We start from the raw sequence: 13351 nt of genomic DNA, 5'->3' as shown, positions 1-13351 counted from the left end.
TCTGAGTGGCTTGTGCTTGCTGCAGACATGAATGTCCAGACTTTGATTACAAGTGTGGATCAGCTTGCTGCTCGTGTGCAGGGCATACAAGATTTTGTTACCAGTAGTCCAATGTCTGAACCTAAAATACCTATTCCTGAACTGTTCTCTGGAGACCGATTTAAGTTTAGGAATTTCAGGAATAATTGTAAATTGTTTCTATCTCTGAGACCCCGTTCATCTGGAGACTCAGCTCAGCAAGTAAAAATTGTTATCTCTTTCTTACGGGGCGACCCTCAGGATTGGGCCTTCTCGCTAGCGCCAGGAGATCCGGCATTGGCAAATATTGATGCGTTTTTTCTGGCGCTCGGATTGCTTTACGAGGAACCCAATCTTGAAATTCAGGCAGAAAAAGCCTTGCTGGCTATTTCTCAGGATCAGGATGAAGCTGAAGTGTATTGCCAAAAATTTCGGAAATGGTCTGTGCTTACTCAGTGGAATGAGTGTGCTCTGGCCGCAAATTTCAGAAATGGCCTTTCTGAAGCCATTAAGAATGTGATGGTGGGTTTCTCCATTCCTACAGGTCTGAATGATTCCATGGCGCTGGCTATTCAAATTGACCGGCGTTTGCGGGAGCGCAAAGCCGCGAATCCTCTGGTGGTGTTGTCTGAACAAACACCTGATTTAATGCAATGTGGTAGAATTCAGACTAGAAATGAACGGAAAAATCATAGACGTCAGAATGGGTTGTGTTTTTACTGTGGTGATTCTACACATGTTATATCAGCATGCTCTAAACGCCTAACTAGGGTTGTTAGTCCTGTCGCCATTGGTAATTTGCAACCTAAATTTATTTTGTCTGTGACTTTAATTTGCTCATTGTCCTCCTACCCTGTTATGGTGTTTGTGGATTCAGGTGCTGCCCTGAGTCTTATGGATCTGTCATTTGCCAAGCGCTGTGGTTTTGTTCTTGAGCCATTGGTAAATCCTATCCCTCTTAGAGGTATTGATGCTACACCATTGGCGGAAAATAAACCGCAGTTTTGGACACAGGTAACCATGTGCATGACTCCTGAACATCGGGAGGTGATTCGTTTTCTTGTTCTGCATAAAATGCATGATTTGGTCGTTTTGGGTCTGCCATGGTTACAGACCCATAATCCAGTCTTGGATTGGAAGGCAATGTCTGTGTCAAGTTGGAGCTGTCAGGGAATTCATGGTGATTCCCCGCCGGTGTCTATTGCTTCCTCTACTCCTTCGGAAGTTCCTGAGTATTTGTCTGATTACCAGGATGTATTCAGCGAGTCCAGGTCCAGTGCTCTTCCTCCTCATACGGACTGTGACTGCGCTATAGATTTGATTCCAGGTAGTAAATTTCCTAAGGGAAGATTATTTAATCTGTCTGTACCTGAGCATACCGCAATGCGTTCGTATATCAAGGAATCTCTGGAGAAGGGGCATATCCATCCATCCTCTTCCCCTCTTGGTGCGGGATTCTTTTTTGTGGCCAAGAAGGACGGATCTTTGAGACCTTGTATTGACTATCGGCTTCTGAATAAAATCACTGTTAAATTTCAGTATCCTTTGCCTCTGTTGTTGGACTTGTTTGCCCGGATTAAAGGTGCCAAGTGGTTCACCAAGATAGATCTTCGTGGTGCGTACAACCTTGTGCGCATTAAGCAAGGAGATGAATGGAAAACTGCATTTAATACGCCCGAAGGTCATTTTGAGTACTTGGTGATGCCTTTCGGGCTCTCTAATGCTCCTTCAGTGTTTCAGTCCTTTATGCATGATATTTTCCGGAAGTATCTGGATAAATTTATGATTGTTTATCTGGATGATATTCTGGTTTTTTCTGATGATTGGGACTCGCATGTAGAGCAGGTCAGGATGGTGTTTCAGGTTTTGCGTGAGAATGCTTTGTTTGTTAAGGGCTCAAAGTGTCTCTTTGGAGTACAGAAGGTTCCCTTTTTGGGTTTTATTTTTTCCCCTTCTGCGGTGGAGATGGACCCAGTCAAGGTCCGAGCTATTCATGATTGGACTCAACCCACGTCAGTTAAGAGTCTTCAGAAGTTCTTGGGTTTTGCTAACTTCTACCGTCGTTTTATCGCTAATTTTTCTAGCGTTGTTAAACCTTTGACGGATATGACCAAGAAAGGTTCTGATGTTGCTAACTGGGCTCCTGCAGCCGTGGAAGCCTTTCAAGAGTTGAAGCGCCGGTTTACTTTGGCGCCTGTTTTGTGCCAGCCTGATGTCTCACTTCCCTTTCAGGTTGAAGTGGATGCTTCTGAGATTGGGGCAGGGGCCGTTTTGTCACAGAGAGGCCCTGGTTGCTCTGTAATGAGACCATGTGCTTTTTTCTCTAGGAAGTTTTCGCCTGCTGAGCGGAATTATGATGTTGGCAATCGGGAGTTGTTAGCCATGAAGTGGGCATTTGAGGAGTGGCGTCATTGGCTCGAGGGTGCTAAGCATCGTGTGGTGGTCTTGACTGATCACAAAAATCTGAAGTATCTCGAGTCTGCTAAACGCCTGAATCCTAGACAGGTCCGCTGGTCATTGTTTTTCTCCCGTTTTGACTTTGTGGTCTCGTATTTACCAGGTTCAAAGAATGTGAAGGCTGATGCTCTTTCAAGGAGCTTTGTGCCTGACTCTCCTGGAGTCGCAGAACCAGTTGGTATTCTCAAAGAGGGAGTTATCCTGTCAGCCATTTCTCCGGATTTGCGACGTGTGTTGCAGATATTTCAGGCTGGTAGACCTGACTCTTGTCCACCTGACAGACTGTTTGTTCCTGATAAGTGGACCAGCAGAGTCATTTCCGAGGTTCATTCCTCGGTGTTGGCAGGGCATCCGGGAATTTTTGGCACCAGAGATCTGGTGGCTAGGTCCTTTTGGTGGCCTTCCTTGTCACGGGATGTGCGGTCATTTGTGCAGTCCTGTGGGACTTGTGCTCGAGCTAAGCCTTGCTGTTCTCGTGCCAGCGGGTTGCTCTTGCCCTTGCCTGTCCCAAAGAGGCCTTGGACACACATTTCCATGGATTTCATTTCAGATCTTCCGGTGTCTCAGGGCATGTCTGTCATCTGGGTGGTATGTGATCGCTTTTCCAAGATGGTCCATTTGGTATCTTTGCCTAAGCTGCCTTCCTCTTCCGATCTGGTTCCTTTGTTCTTTCAGAATGTGGTTCGTTTACACGGCATTCCTGAGAATATTGTGTCTGACAGAGGATCCCAGTTTGTTTCTAGGTTCTGGTGATCCTTTTGTGCTAAGATGGGCATTGATTTGTCATTTTCGTCTGCCTTTCATCCTCAGACTAATGGACAAACGGAGCGAACTAATCAGACTCTGGAGGCTTATTTGAGGTGTTTTGTTTCTGCAGATCAGTATGATTGGGTGACCTTCTTGCCGTTGCCTGAGTTTGCCCTTAATAATCGGGCTAGTTCCGCTACTTTGGTTTCGCCATTTTTTTGCAACTCTGGTTTCCATCCTCGTTTTTCCTCGGGACATGTGGAGCCTTCTGACTGTCCTGGGGTAGATTCCGTGGTGGATAGGTTGCAGCGGATCTGGAATCATGTGGTGGACAACTTGAAGTTGTCACAGGAGAAGGCTCAGCGTTTTGCCAACCGCCGCCGCGGTGTGGGTCCCCGACTTCGTGTTGGGGATTTGGTATGGCTGTCTGTTGTGGATTCTGTTTTTGGGCTCCCTCTGGTGGTTACAACTGGTACTGGGTGACTTTGGTGGGTTGCGGTCTCTGGTTTCCACCTGTCCATCAGAGGCTGGGTGTTTCCTATTTAACCTGGCTTTCCTGTCATTCCCTTGCCGGCTATCAATGTATCAGTGTGTCTCTGTTACCTTTGCTACCTGCTCCTAGGCCTTCAAGACAAGCTAAGTCTGGATTTCCCTGTTTCATGTTTGCTTTCATGTTTTTAGTCCAGCTTGCAGATATGTAATTCTCTGCTGCTGGTTCCTCTAGTGGGCTGAAATTACCACTCATGTACCATGAGTTGGCACATGAGTTCAAGTAATTTCAGGATGGTATTTTGAAGGGTTTTAAGCTGACCGCGCAGTTCACCTTTTGTATCCTCTGCTATCTAGCTTAAGCGGGCCTCATTTTGCTGAATCTGTTTTCATAACTACGTTTGTGCCTTCCTCTCATTTCACCGTCATTATATGTGGGGGGCTGCTATTTCTGTGGGAATATTTCTCTGGAGGCAAGATAGGTCTGTGATTCTTCTGATAGGGGTAGCTAGATCTCCGGCTGGCGCGAGACGTCTAGAGTCCCCCCAGGAACGTTCCCCGGCTGCTGTTAGTTGAGTGTTGAGGTTCAGGATCACGGTCAGCTCAGGTTCCATCACCCTAGAGCTCGTCCTGTTTTTGCCCGTGTTATGTGTTTAATTCCCTGCCATTGGGAACATGACAGTATAGCCGGCCCACAAAGTGTTAATTGTTTGGGCTGAAGCAGGAGAAAAAGAAGTGTTGAAGGGAAATTTTTTTTTTTTCCCTCAGAGTTTTGCTGCCTAGCTCTTAATTGCTGTCTAGCTGCTTCTTACCTCCTCTTAACCCTTGAATGGCTCTGACCTTAGCTGTTTAACATGGATGTCCAGAGTTTGGCTTCCAGCCTGAATAATCTTGCTGCAAAAGTTCAAAACATACAGGATTTTGTTGTTCACACTCCTATGTCTGAACCTAGAATTCCTATTCCAGAGTTTTTTTCTGGAGATAGATCTACCTTCCTGAATTTCAGGAACAATTGCAAATTGTTTCTTTCTTTGAAATCTCGCTCCTCTGGAGACCCTGTTCAGCAGGTCAAGATTGTAATATCTTTCCTGCGGGGCGACCCTCAGAATTGGGAAATTTGCATTGGCACCAGGGGATCCTGCATTGCTCAGTGTGGATGCGTTTTTTCTGGCACTGGGATTGCTCTATGAGGAACCTAACCTGGAGATTCAGGCTGAAAAGGCTTTATTAGCCCTCTCTCAGGGGCATGATGAAGCGGAAGTATATTGTCAAAAATTTTGGAAATGGTCGGTGCTTACTCAGTGGAATGAGTGCGCCCTGGCTGCAAACTTCAGAGATGGTCTTTCTGAGGCCATTAAGGATATTATGGTGGGGTTCCCTGCGCCTACAGGTCTGAATGAGTCTATGGCTATGGCCATTCAGATTGATCGGCGTTTACGGGAGCGCAAACCTGTGCACCAGTTGGCGGTGTCTTCTGAACAGGCACCTGAGACTATGCAATGTGATAGAATTCAGTCCAGAAGTGAACGGCAAAATTATAGGCGGAAAAATGGATTGTGTTTTTATTGTGGTGATTCAGCTCATGTTATATCAGCATGCTCTAAACGCACAAAAAAGGTTGATAAATCTTTTGCCATTAGTACTCTGCAGTCTAAGTTCATTTTGTCTGTAACTCTGATTTGTTCACTGTCATCCATTTCCGTCGATGCCTATGTGGATTCGGGCGCTGCCCTGAGTCTTATGGATTGGTCATTTGCCAAACGCTGCGGTTTTAGTCTGGAGCCTCTGGAAGTTCCTATTCCTTTGAAGGGAATTGACTCTACACCATTGGCTATGAATAAACCGCAGTACTGGACACAAGTGACCATGCGCATGACTCCCGTTCATCAGGAGGTGATTCGCTTCCTTGTACTGTATAATTTAGATGATGTACTAGTGCTTGGTCTGCCATGGTTACAAACTCATAATCCAGTCCTTGATTGGAAAACAATGTCTGTGTTAAGCTGGGGATGTCAGGGGGTTCATGATGATGCACCTCTGATTTCAATCGCTTCATCTACTCCTTCTGAGGTCCCTGCGTTTTTGTCTGACTATCGGGATGTTTTTGAGGAGCCTAAGCTCAATTCGCTCCCTCCTCATAGGGATTGTGACTGTGCTATAGAATTAATTCCTGGCAGTAAGTTCCCTAAGGGTCGTTTATTTAATCTGTCAGTGCCAGAGCATACTGCTATGCGGAATTATATTAAGGAGTCCTTGGAAAAGGGACATATTCATCCATCTTCGTCCCCTCTGGGAGCAGGTTTTTTTTTCGTGGCAAAAAAAAGATGGTTCCCTGAGGCCTTGTATAGATTATCGTCTTCTGAATAAGATTACAGTCAAATATCAGTATCCATTGCCATTATTGACTGATTTGTTTGCTCGCATTAAGGGGGCTAGGTGGTTCACTAAGATAGATCTTCGCGGTGCGTATAATCTTGTGCGGATAAAGCAGGGTGATGAGTGGAAAACCGCATTTAATACGCCTGAGGGCCATTTTGAGTATTTGGTAATGCCTTTTGGACTTTCTAATGCTCCTTCAGTCTTTCAGTCCTTTATGCACAATATTTTCCGTGAATATCTGGATAAGTTTATGATTGTGTATTTGGATGATATTTTGGTGTTTTCTGATGACTGGGAGTCTCATGTTCTACAGGTCAGGAAGGTGTTTCAAGTCCTGCGGGCCAATTCTCTGTTTGTGAAGGGCTCAAAATGTCTCTTCGGAGTCCAGAAGATTTCTTTTTTGGGGTACATTTTTTCTCCTTCTACTATTGAGATGGATCCCGTCAAGGTTCAGGCGATTTGTGACTGGACACAACCTACATCTGTTAAGAGTCTTCAGAAGTTCTTGGGTTTTGCTAATTTTTATCGTCGGTTCATTATTAATTTTTCCAGTGTTGTTAAACCTTTGACTGATTTGACTAAAAAGGGTGCTGATGTTGCTAATTGGTCTCCTACGGCTGTGGAGTCCTTTCAGGAACTTAAGCGCCGGTTTTCTTCTGCTCCTGTGTTATGTCAACCAGATGTTTCACTTCCTTTTCAGGTTGAGGTTGATGCTTCCGAGATTGGAGCGGGGGCGGTTTTGTCACAGAGAAGTTCCGATGGCTCGGTGATGAAGCCATGTGCGTTCTTTTCTAGAAAATTCTCGCCCGCCGAGCGCAATTATGATGTGGGTAATCGGGAGCTTTTGGCCATGAAGTGGGCATTTGAGGAGTGGCATCATTGGCTTGAGGGTGCTAGACATCGTGTGGTGGTCTTGACTGGTCACAAAAATCTGATTTACCTTGAGTCTGCCAGGCGTCTGAATCCTAGACAGGCTCGTTGGTCGTTGTTTTTTTCTCGTTTCAATTTTGTGGTTTCATACCTGCCAGGTTCAAAGAATGTGAAGGCAGATGCTCTTTCCAGGAGTTTTGTGCCTGACTCTCCTGGAGACTCTGGGCCTACTGGTATCCTTAGGGATGGGGTAATATTGTCCACCGTCTCCCCAGACTTGCGACGTGCATTGCAGGAGTTTCAGGCGGATAAACCTGATCGTTGTCCACCAGAAAGACTGTTTGTTCCGGATGATTGGACCAGTAGAGTCATCTCCGAGGTCCATTCTTCTGTGTTGGCTGGTCATCCTGGAATATTTGGTACTAGAGACTTGGTGGCCAGGTCTTTTTGGTGGCCTTCCTTGTCAAGGGATGTGCGCACCTTTGTGCAGTCTTGTGAAGTGTGTGCTCGGGCTAAGCCTTGCTGTTCTCGGGCCAGTGGGTTGTTGTTATCCTTGCCTATCCCGAAGAGGCCTTGGACGCACATTTCCATGGATTTTATTTCAGATCTCCCTGTCTCACAGAAAATGTCCGTTATCTGGGTTGTGTGTGACCGCTTTTCTAAGATGGTTCATTTGGTACCCTTGCCTAAGTTGCCTTCCTCCTCTGAGTTGGTCCCTTTATTTTTTCAGAACGTGGTTCGTTTGCATGGGATTCCGGAGAATATCGTTTCTGACAGGGGATCCCAGTTTGTGTCTAGATTTTGGCGGACGTTTTGTGCTAAGATGGGCATTGATTTGTCTTTCTCGTCTGCATTCCATCCTCAGACGAATGGCCAGACGGAGCGAACTAATCAGACCTTGGAAACGTATTTAAGGTGTTTTGTTTCTGCTGATCAAGATGACTGGGTTGCCTTTTTGCCACTGGCCGAATTTGCCCTTAATAATCGGGCTAGTTCTGCTACTTTGGTTTCTCCTTTCTTTTGTAATTCGGGGTTTCATCCTCGTTTTTCCTCTGGTCAGGTGGAGCCTTCGGATTGTCCTGGAGTGGACGTGGTGGTGGACAGGCTACATCAGATTTGGAATCAGGTGGTGGACAATTTGAAGTTGTCTCAGGAGAAGACTCAGCAGTTTGCTAATCGCCGTCGCCACGTGGGTCCCCGACTTCTTGTTGGGGACTTGGTGTGGTTGTCTTCTCGTTTTGTCCCTATGAAGGTCTCTTCTCCTAAGTTCAAGCCTCGGTTCATCGGTCCTTATAAGATCTTGGAGATTCTTAACCCTGTGTCTTTTCGTTTGGATCTCCCAGCATCGTTTGCTATTCATAATGTGTTCCATCGGTCGTTATTGCGGAGGTATGAGGTGCCCGTTGTTCCTTCGGTTGAGCCTCCTGCTCCGGTGCTGGTGGAGGGAGAATTGGAGTATGTTGTTGAGAAGATCTTGGATTCTCGTGTTTCCAGACGTAAACTCCAGTATTTGGTTAAGTGGAAGGGTTATGGTCAGGAGGATAATTCCTGGGTGGTCGCCTCTGATGTTCATGCGACTGATTTGGTCCGCGCCTTCCATAGAGCTCATCCTGATCGCCCTGGGGGTTCTCGTGAGGGTTTGGTGACCCCTCCTTAAGGGGGGGGTACTGTTGTGGATTCTGTTTTTGGGCTCCCTCTGGTGGTTACAACTGGTACTGGGTGACTTTGGTGGGTTGCGGTCTCTGGTTTCCACCTGTCCATCAGAGGCTGGGTGTTTCCTATTTAACCTGGCTTTCCTGTCATTCCCTTGCCGGCTATCAATGTATCAGTGTGTCTCTGTTACCTTTGCTACCTGCTCCTAGGCCTTCAAGACAAGCTAAGTCTGGATTTCCCTGTTTCATGTTTGCTTTCATGTTTTTAGTCCAGCTTGCAGATATGTAATTCTCTGCTGCTGGTTGCTCTAGTGGGCTGAAATTACCACTCATGTACCATGAGTTGGCACATGAGTTCAAGTAATTTCAGGATGGTATTTTGAAGGGTTTTAAGCTGACCGCGCAGTTCACCTTTTGTATCCTCTGCTATCTAGCTTAAGCGGGCCTCATTTTGCTGAATCTGTTTTCATAACTACGTTTGTGCCTTCCTCTCATTTCACCGTCATTATATGTGGGGGGCTGCTATTTCTGTGGGAATATTTCTCTGGAGGCAAGATAGGTCTGTGATTCTTCTGATAGGGGTAGCTAGATCTCCGGCTGGCGCGAGACGTCTAGAGTCCCCCCAGGAACGTTCCCCGGCTGCTGTTAGTTGAGTGTTGAGGTTCAGGATCGCGGTCAGCTCAGGTTCCATCACCCTAGAGCTCGTCCTGTTTTTGCCCGTGTTATGTGTTTAATTCCCTGCCATTGGGAACATGACAGCTGTCTTCTCAATTTGTTCCTATGAAGGTCTCCTCTCCTAAATTTAAGCCTCGCTTCATCGGTCCTTACAAGATATTGGAAATCCTTAATCCTGTGTCCTTTCGCTTGGATCTTCCGGTGTCGTTTGCCATTCACAATGTGTTCCACAGGTCTTTGTTGCGGCGGTACGTTGTACCTGTGGTTCCTTCTGTTGAGCCTCCTGCTCCGGTGTTGGTTGAGGGCGAGTTGGAGTACGTGGTGGAGAAGATCTTGGATTCTCGTCTCTCCAGGCGGAGGCTTCAGTATCTGGTCAAGTGGAAGGGCTATGGTCAGGAGGATAATTCCTGGGTGGTTGCCTCTGATGTGCATGCGGCCGATTTAGTTCGTGCCTTTCACGCTGCTCATCCTGATCGCCCTGGTGGTCTTGGTGAGGGTTCGGTGACCCCTCCTTAAAGGGGGGGTACTGTTGTGAATTAGACTTTTTTGGCTCCCTCTTGTGGTCACTAGTGATATGACTCTGGGATTGTCTTTCCTCAGTTTGGCACCCACCTGGGTCGTTAGTCCAGGGGTGTTGCTATATAAACTTCCTGGTTTCTCAGTCCAGTGCCTGGCATCGTTGTAATCAGTTCCTTTCTGTTTGCTCCTGTCTGCTGGTCTTGGATCTTGCAAAATTAAGCTAAGTCCTGCTTCCTTGTTTTTTGGTTATTTGCTTTGCCCTTATTTTTTGTCCAGCTTGTACTAAATGTGATTCCTGATTTTGCTGGAAGCTCTAGGGGGCTGGTGTTCTCCCCCCGGGCCATTAGACGGTTCGGGGGTTCTTGAATATCCAGCGTGGAAATTTTGATAGGGTTTTTGCTGACCATATAAGTCATCTTACTATATTCTGCTATTAGTCAGTGGGCCTCTCTTTGCTAAATATCTAGTTCATTCTTACGTTTGTCTTTTCTCCTTACCTCACCGTTATTATTTGTTGGGGGCTTGTATCCAACTTTTGGGGTCTTTTCTCTGGAGGCAAGAAAGGTCTATCTTTTCCCTTCTAGGGTTAGTTAGTTCTCCGGCTGGCGCGAGACGTCTAGAACCAACGTAGGCACGTTCCCCGGCTGCTGCTATTTGTGGTGCTAGGATTAGATATATGGTCAGCCCAGTTACCACTGCCCTATGAGCTGTTTTTTTGTGTTTGCAGACTTGGTATGTACTTTTGAGACCCTCTGCCATTGGGGTCATAACAATCTCCATTGTAGGGAGTTCTTGGGACACTAGGGTTAGCCGCCGAGGAGTGGGGGCACCTACCGCAGAAAATTAGGGTGCCAACCTCCACTGTCAGGCAGGGCCCAGTATAGTGATTATCTAGGACATCTCCATTGCAGGGAGTTCTGGGGATACTAGGGTTAGCCGCCGAGGAGTGGGGGCGCCTACCGCAGAAAATTAAGGTGCCAACCTCCACTGCCAAGCAGGGCTCAGTGCAGTGACCCTATTGGGCTCACCAGGTACGTATTGTATTCCTTTTTAATTTTGTCCTATACTAATTTTGAACATTTTTTAAAAACTTGTTTTCATTAAAAGTTATATTTTAAAGATCCTTGCTTTCTGGTTTTCTGAATCCTCTCCCCAAGGACCTGAAGAAGCCGAATTAATGCGTATACAGTCATCACAAAAGCTAGAAATGAGAGATGGTGGAATTTGACTAAAGCATATATACAGTAGACTGGTAGCATGGTCCAACAAATAGTATAAAATCATCAGTCTATACCCCATCCTTCAACTGTATCTAAAGTACACGAATCCTTCCCTAAGAGATGCTGTAAATAATTCATACTGTTGAAACGCAAAATGTATGTTACATAAATCATGTGGCAATCACATGCGGTACTGAAAACAGTATGTCATGTACATCTGCACTACATATGTATAAAGAAGGTGTTTAAATACTTATCTATCACACAAGTGACCGTAAGAGCAAAAATGTGATTCCTTCTCCCTTGACTTATTATTGATAGTATTTTAGACCTGTGCGTTCTTTCATCCTTTATATTAATAAAGTGTACTATATCTCAGGTTTATTTAATTTATTTTCACAGTGTTCTCCGGATAAGATGAATTGTCTAGAAGATAATAGGTGCCACCAAACTCTATCATTATGAATGACCTTAATAAAATAGGGGAGGATTAGAGCCCTGTCACTTCGGACAGTGCCTGATGAATCCCAGAGTGGTGTAAATCTAATCCGTGTATGACATTGCAATAGAGTTTGACAAAACTGTCTGCCATCAACAATCTCAGGTGCGGGCTATCTATAGTAAAAGCAGATAGACAACAACTGTCGGCCATCGGTCATGGAGGAGCCATTTATTTATTTATCCTTATCTATTTCGCGTATCCTGAAACATTTGTCAGCAAAAAATGTCATCATTGCAAATAAAGTGATACAATTCTGAAAGCATATGTGTAATATGTATCTAAGATCAAAATGGTGTTTATGGGGCGTATGTATCTACCCAGGAAAAACTGGATGTGGAGTGGATTAATAAGTCTGAAGAAATATTCACACTTTGTAAACATGGAAGCTGTCTGCTGCAGCTGAAAGGTCTAATTGTCAAATTCATCATCCATCTCTGACTTTTCTGTCCACAGTACCCGGACTTTTTGAGAACCCCATCTAGCATCGTTGTGAATGAGAAAATGGACATGCATGTGCGTCTCTCTCCATTCCCTTCTTTGGAAGTTCTGAAAACAGCCGAGCATGCCGTAATTCATCAGATAGTATCCAAAGTTTCAGAAGAGTTAAAAGAGAGAGAAATATCAAGGAGTGCCACATTTCCATTCACAATCGGGAAAGATGTTGTGTTTTATGGCCATAATTTTAGAGGACAGAACAACATTTTAAAAGTGGGAACTTGGATTAAAGTAAATACTAAGTGTTAAGTGGGCACTTAACAAGCATTAATGAGGGGCTCTCAGAGTATTGTGGCTGTCAAAGGGGCAAAATGTAGGCACTATTTTCTAGGACACTTGAGCAGGGCATGGGTATATTCTAGGGGGCAATTTTACTATCTAGAGGGCACAAAGGAGGCATTATTACTATGTAAGGGGCACAGTGGTGGGCACTGGGCATTGTTATGTGGAGCAGTATGAGGAGCGCTGTTATTGTATCACTCAGCAGGTGCAGTATTAGGGACACATACAGCAGTAGGAGCTCAGTATTGGGGTATCAGTAGAATGAGGGGTTTGTGCAGGTTGGCAATAGATGCTGTAAATGTGAGAAGTGAAGTGCGTCTGTGTTGTAATCTTTGCAGACGAGTCGTGGTTGCAAGAAGCTGTCATGTTGGTCTGGGCCCGATAGAAAGACAGGAGAAATGAACGATTACATCAGAAAGCACGTTACTTCAGCTGTAAGTCACTTTTTATAAATGTACTGTAATCCCTTACATGTTCTGCAGGACTGGTATCTACCATTATATGTCACCATATGGAGGTAATATCGTTGTTGGTCTTTGTGTAGAGATTTTTTTTTAGCAATAGCATAGTCATCTGCTAAGTTTCCCTTTATACCTACAATTAGGGTGCACCGCCATAGCTGTTACCGGTTGAGGGCCCACTCAAATGTTTAGCACCCTTGAGCTGATTCCCTAGCTACGCCTCTGCCTCCAGGGTAATTTCTGTTAGAGGCTCTCTGGGACAGTGAATCCAATGTTGATAAGTAGTACCACAGATGGTTCAGGAGCTCAGTGATGCTCTAATACAGATTTGGGGGGAGATACCAAAGGACACCATCCACTGTCTCATCAAGAGCATGCTCAGATGTTTTCAAGAGTGCATACAGGAAAATGTGGCCATATAAACCACTGAGTCACATTACAAGTTGCCATGCAGAAATTCATGCAAATTGGATCAGTGGAACCCCTGATTTAAATTTCGTACATTGATTTTTGGGCATATCTGGAATCTAGCCTTCAATTGGTTGATGATTTTGGTTTCCATTGACCACTGATATTTAATTTGTT

General features: G+C 45.3%; 1 protein-coding gene across 1 annotated transcript in view; it reads left to right on the top strand.

The window, feature by feature from the left end:
- Positions 1 to 11753, top strand: part of FSHR (follicle stimulating hormone receptor) — a 489167-nt gene extending 477414 nt beyond the window's left edge. The window contains exon 12 of the mRNA XM_077282458.1: positions 11429 to 11753. The gene's annotated coding sequence lies outside the window, so the exon portion shown is untranslated. The remainder of the gene's footprint in view (positions 1 to 11428) is intronic.
- Positions 11754 to 13351: the final 1598 nt, after the last annotated feature.

The sequence above is a fragment of the Ranitomeya variabilis genome, chromosome 2, assembly GCF_051348905.1.
Source record: "Ranitomeya variabilis isolate aRanVar5 chromosome 2, aRanVar5.hap1, whole genome shotgun sequence".
Lineage (NCBI taxonomy): Eukaryota > Metazoa > Chordata > Amphibia > Anura > Dendrobatidae > Ranitomeya > Ranitomeya variabilis.
Note: the sequence above shows the minus strand (reverse complement) of the source record. Positions and strands in the feature narration are given on the sequence as shown.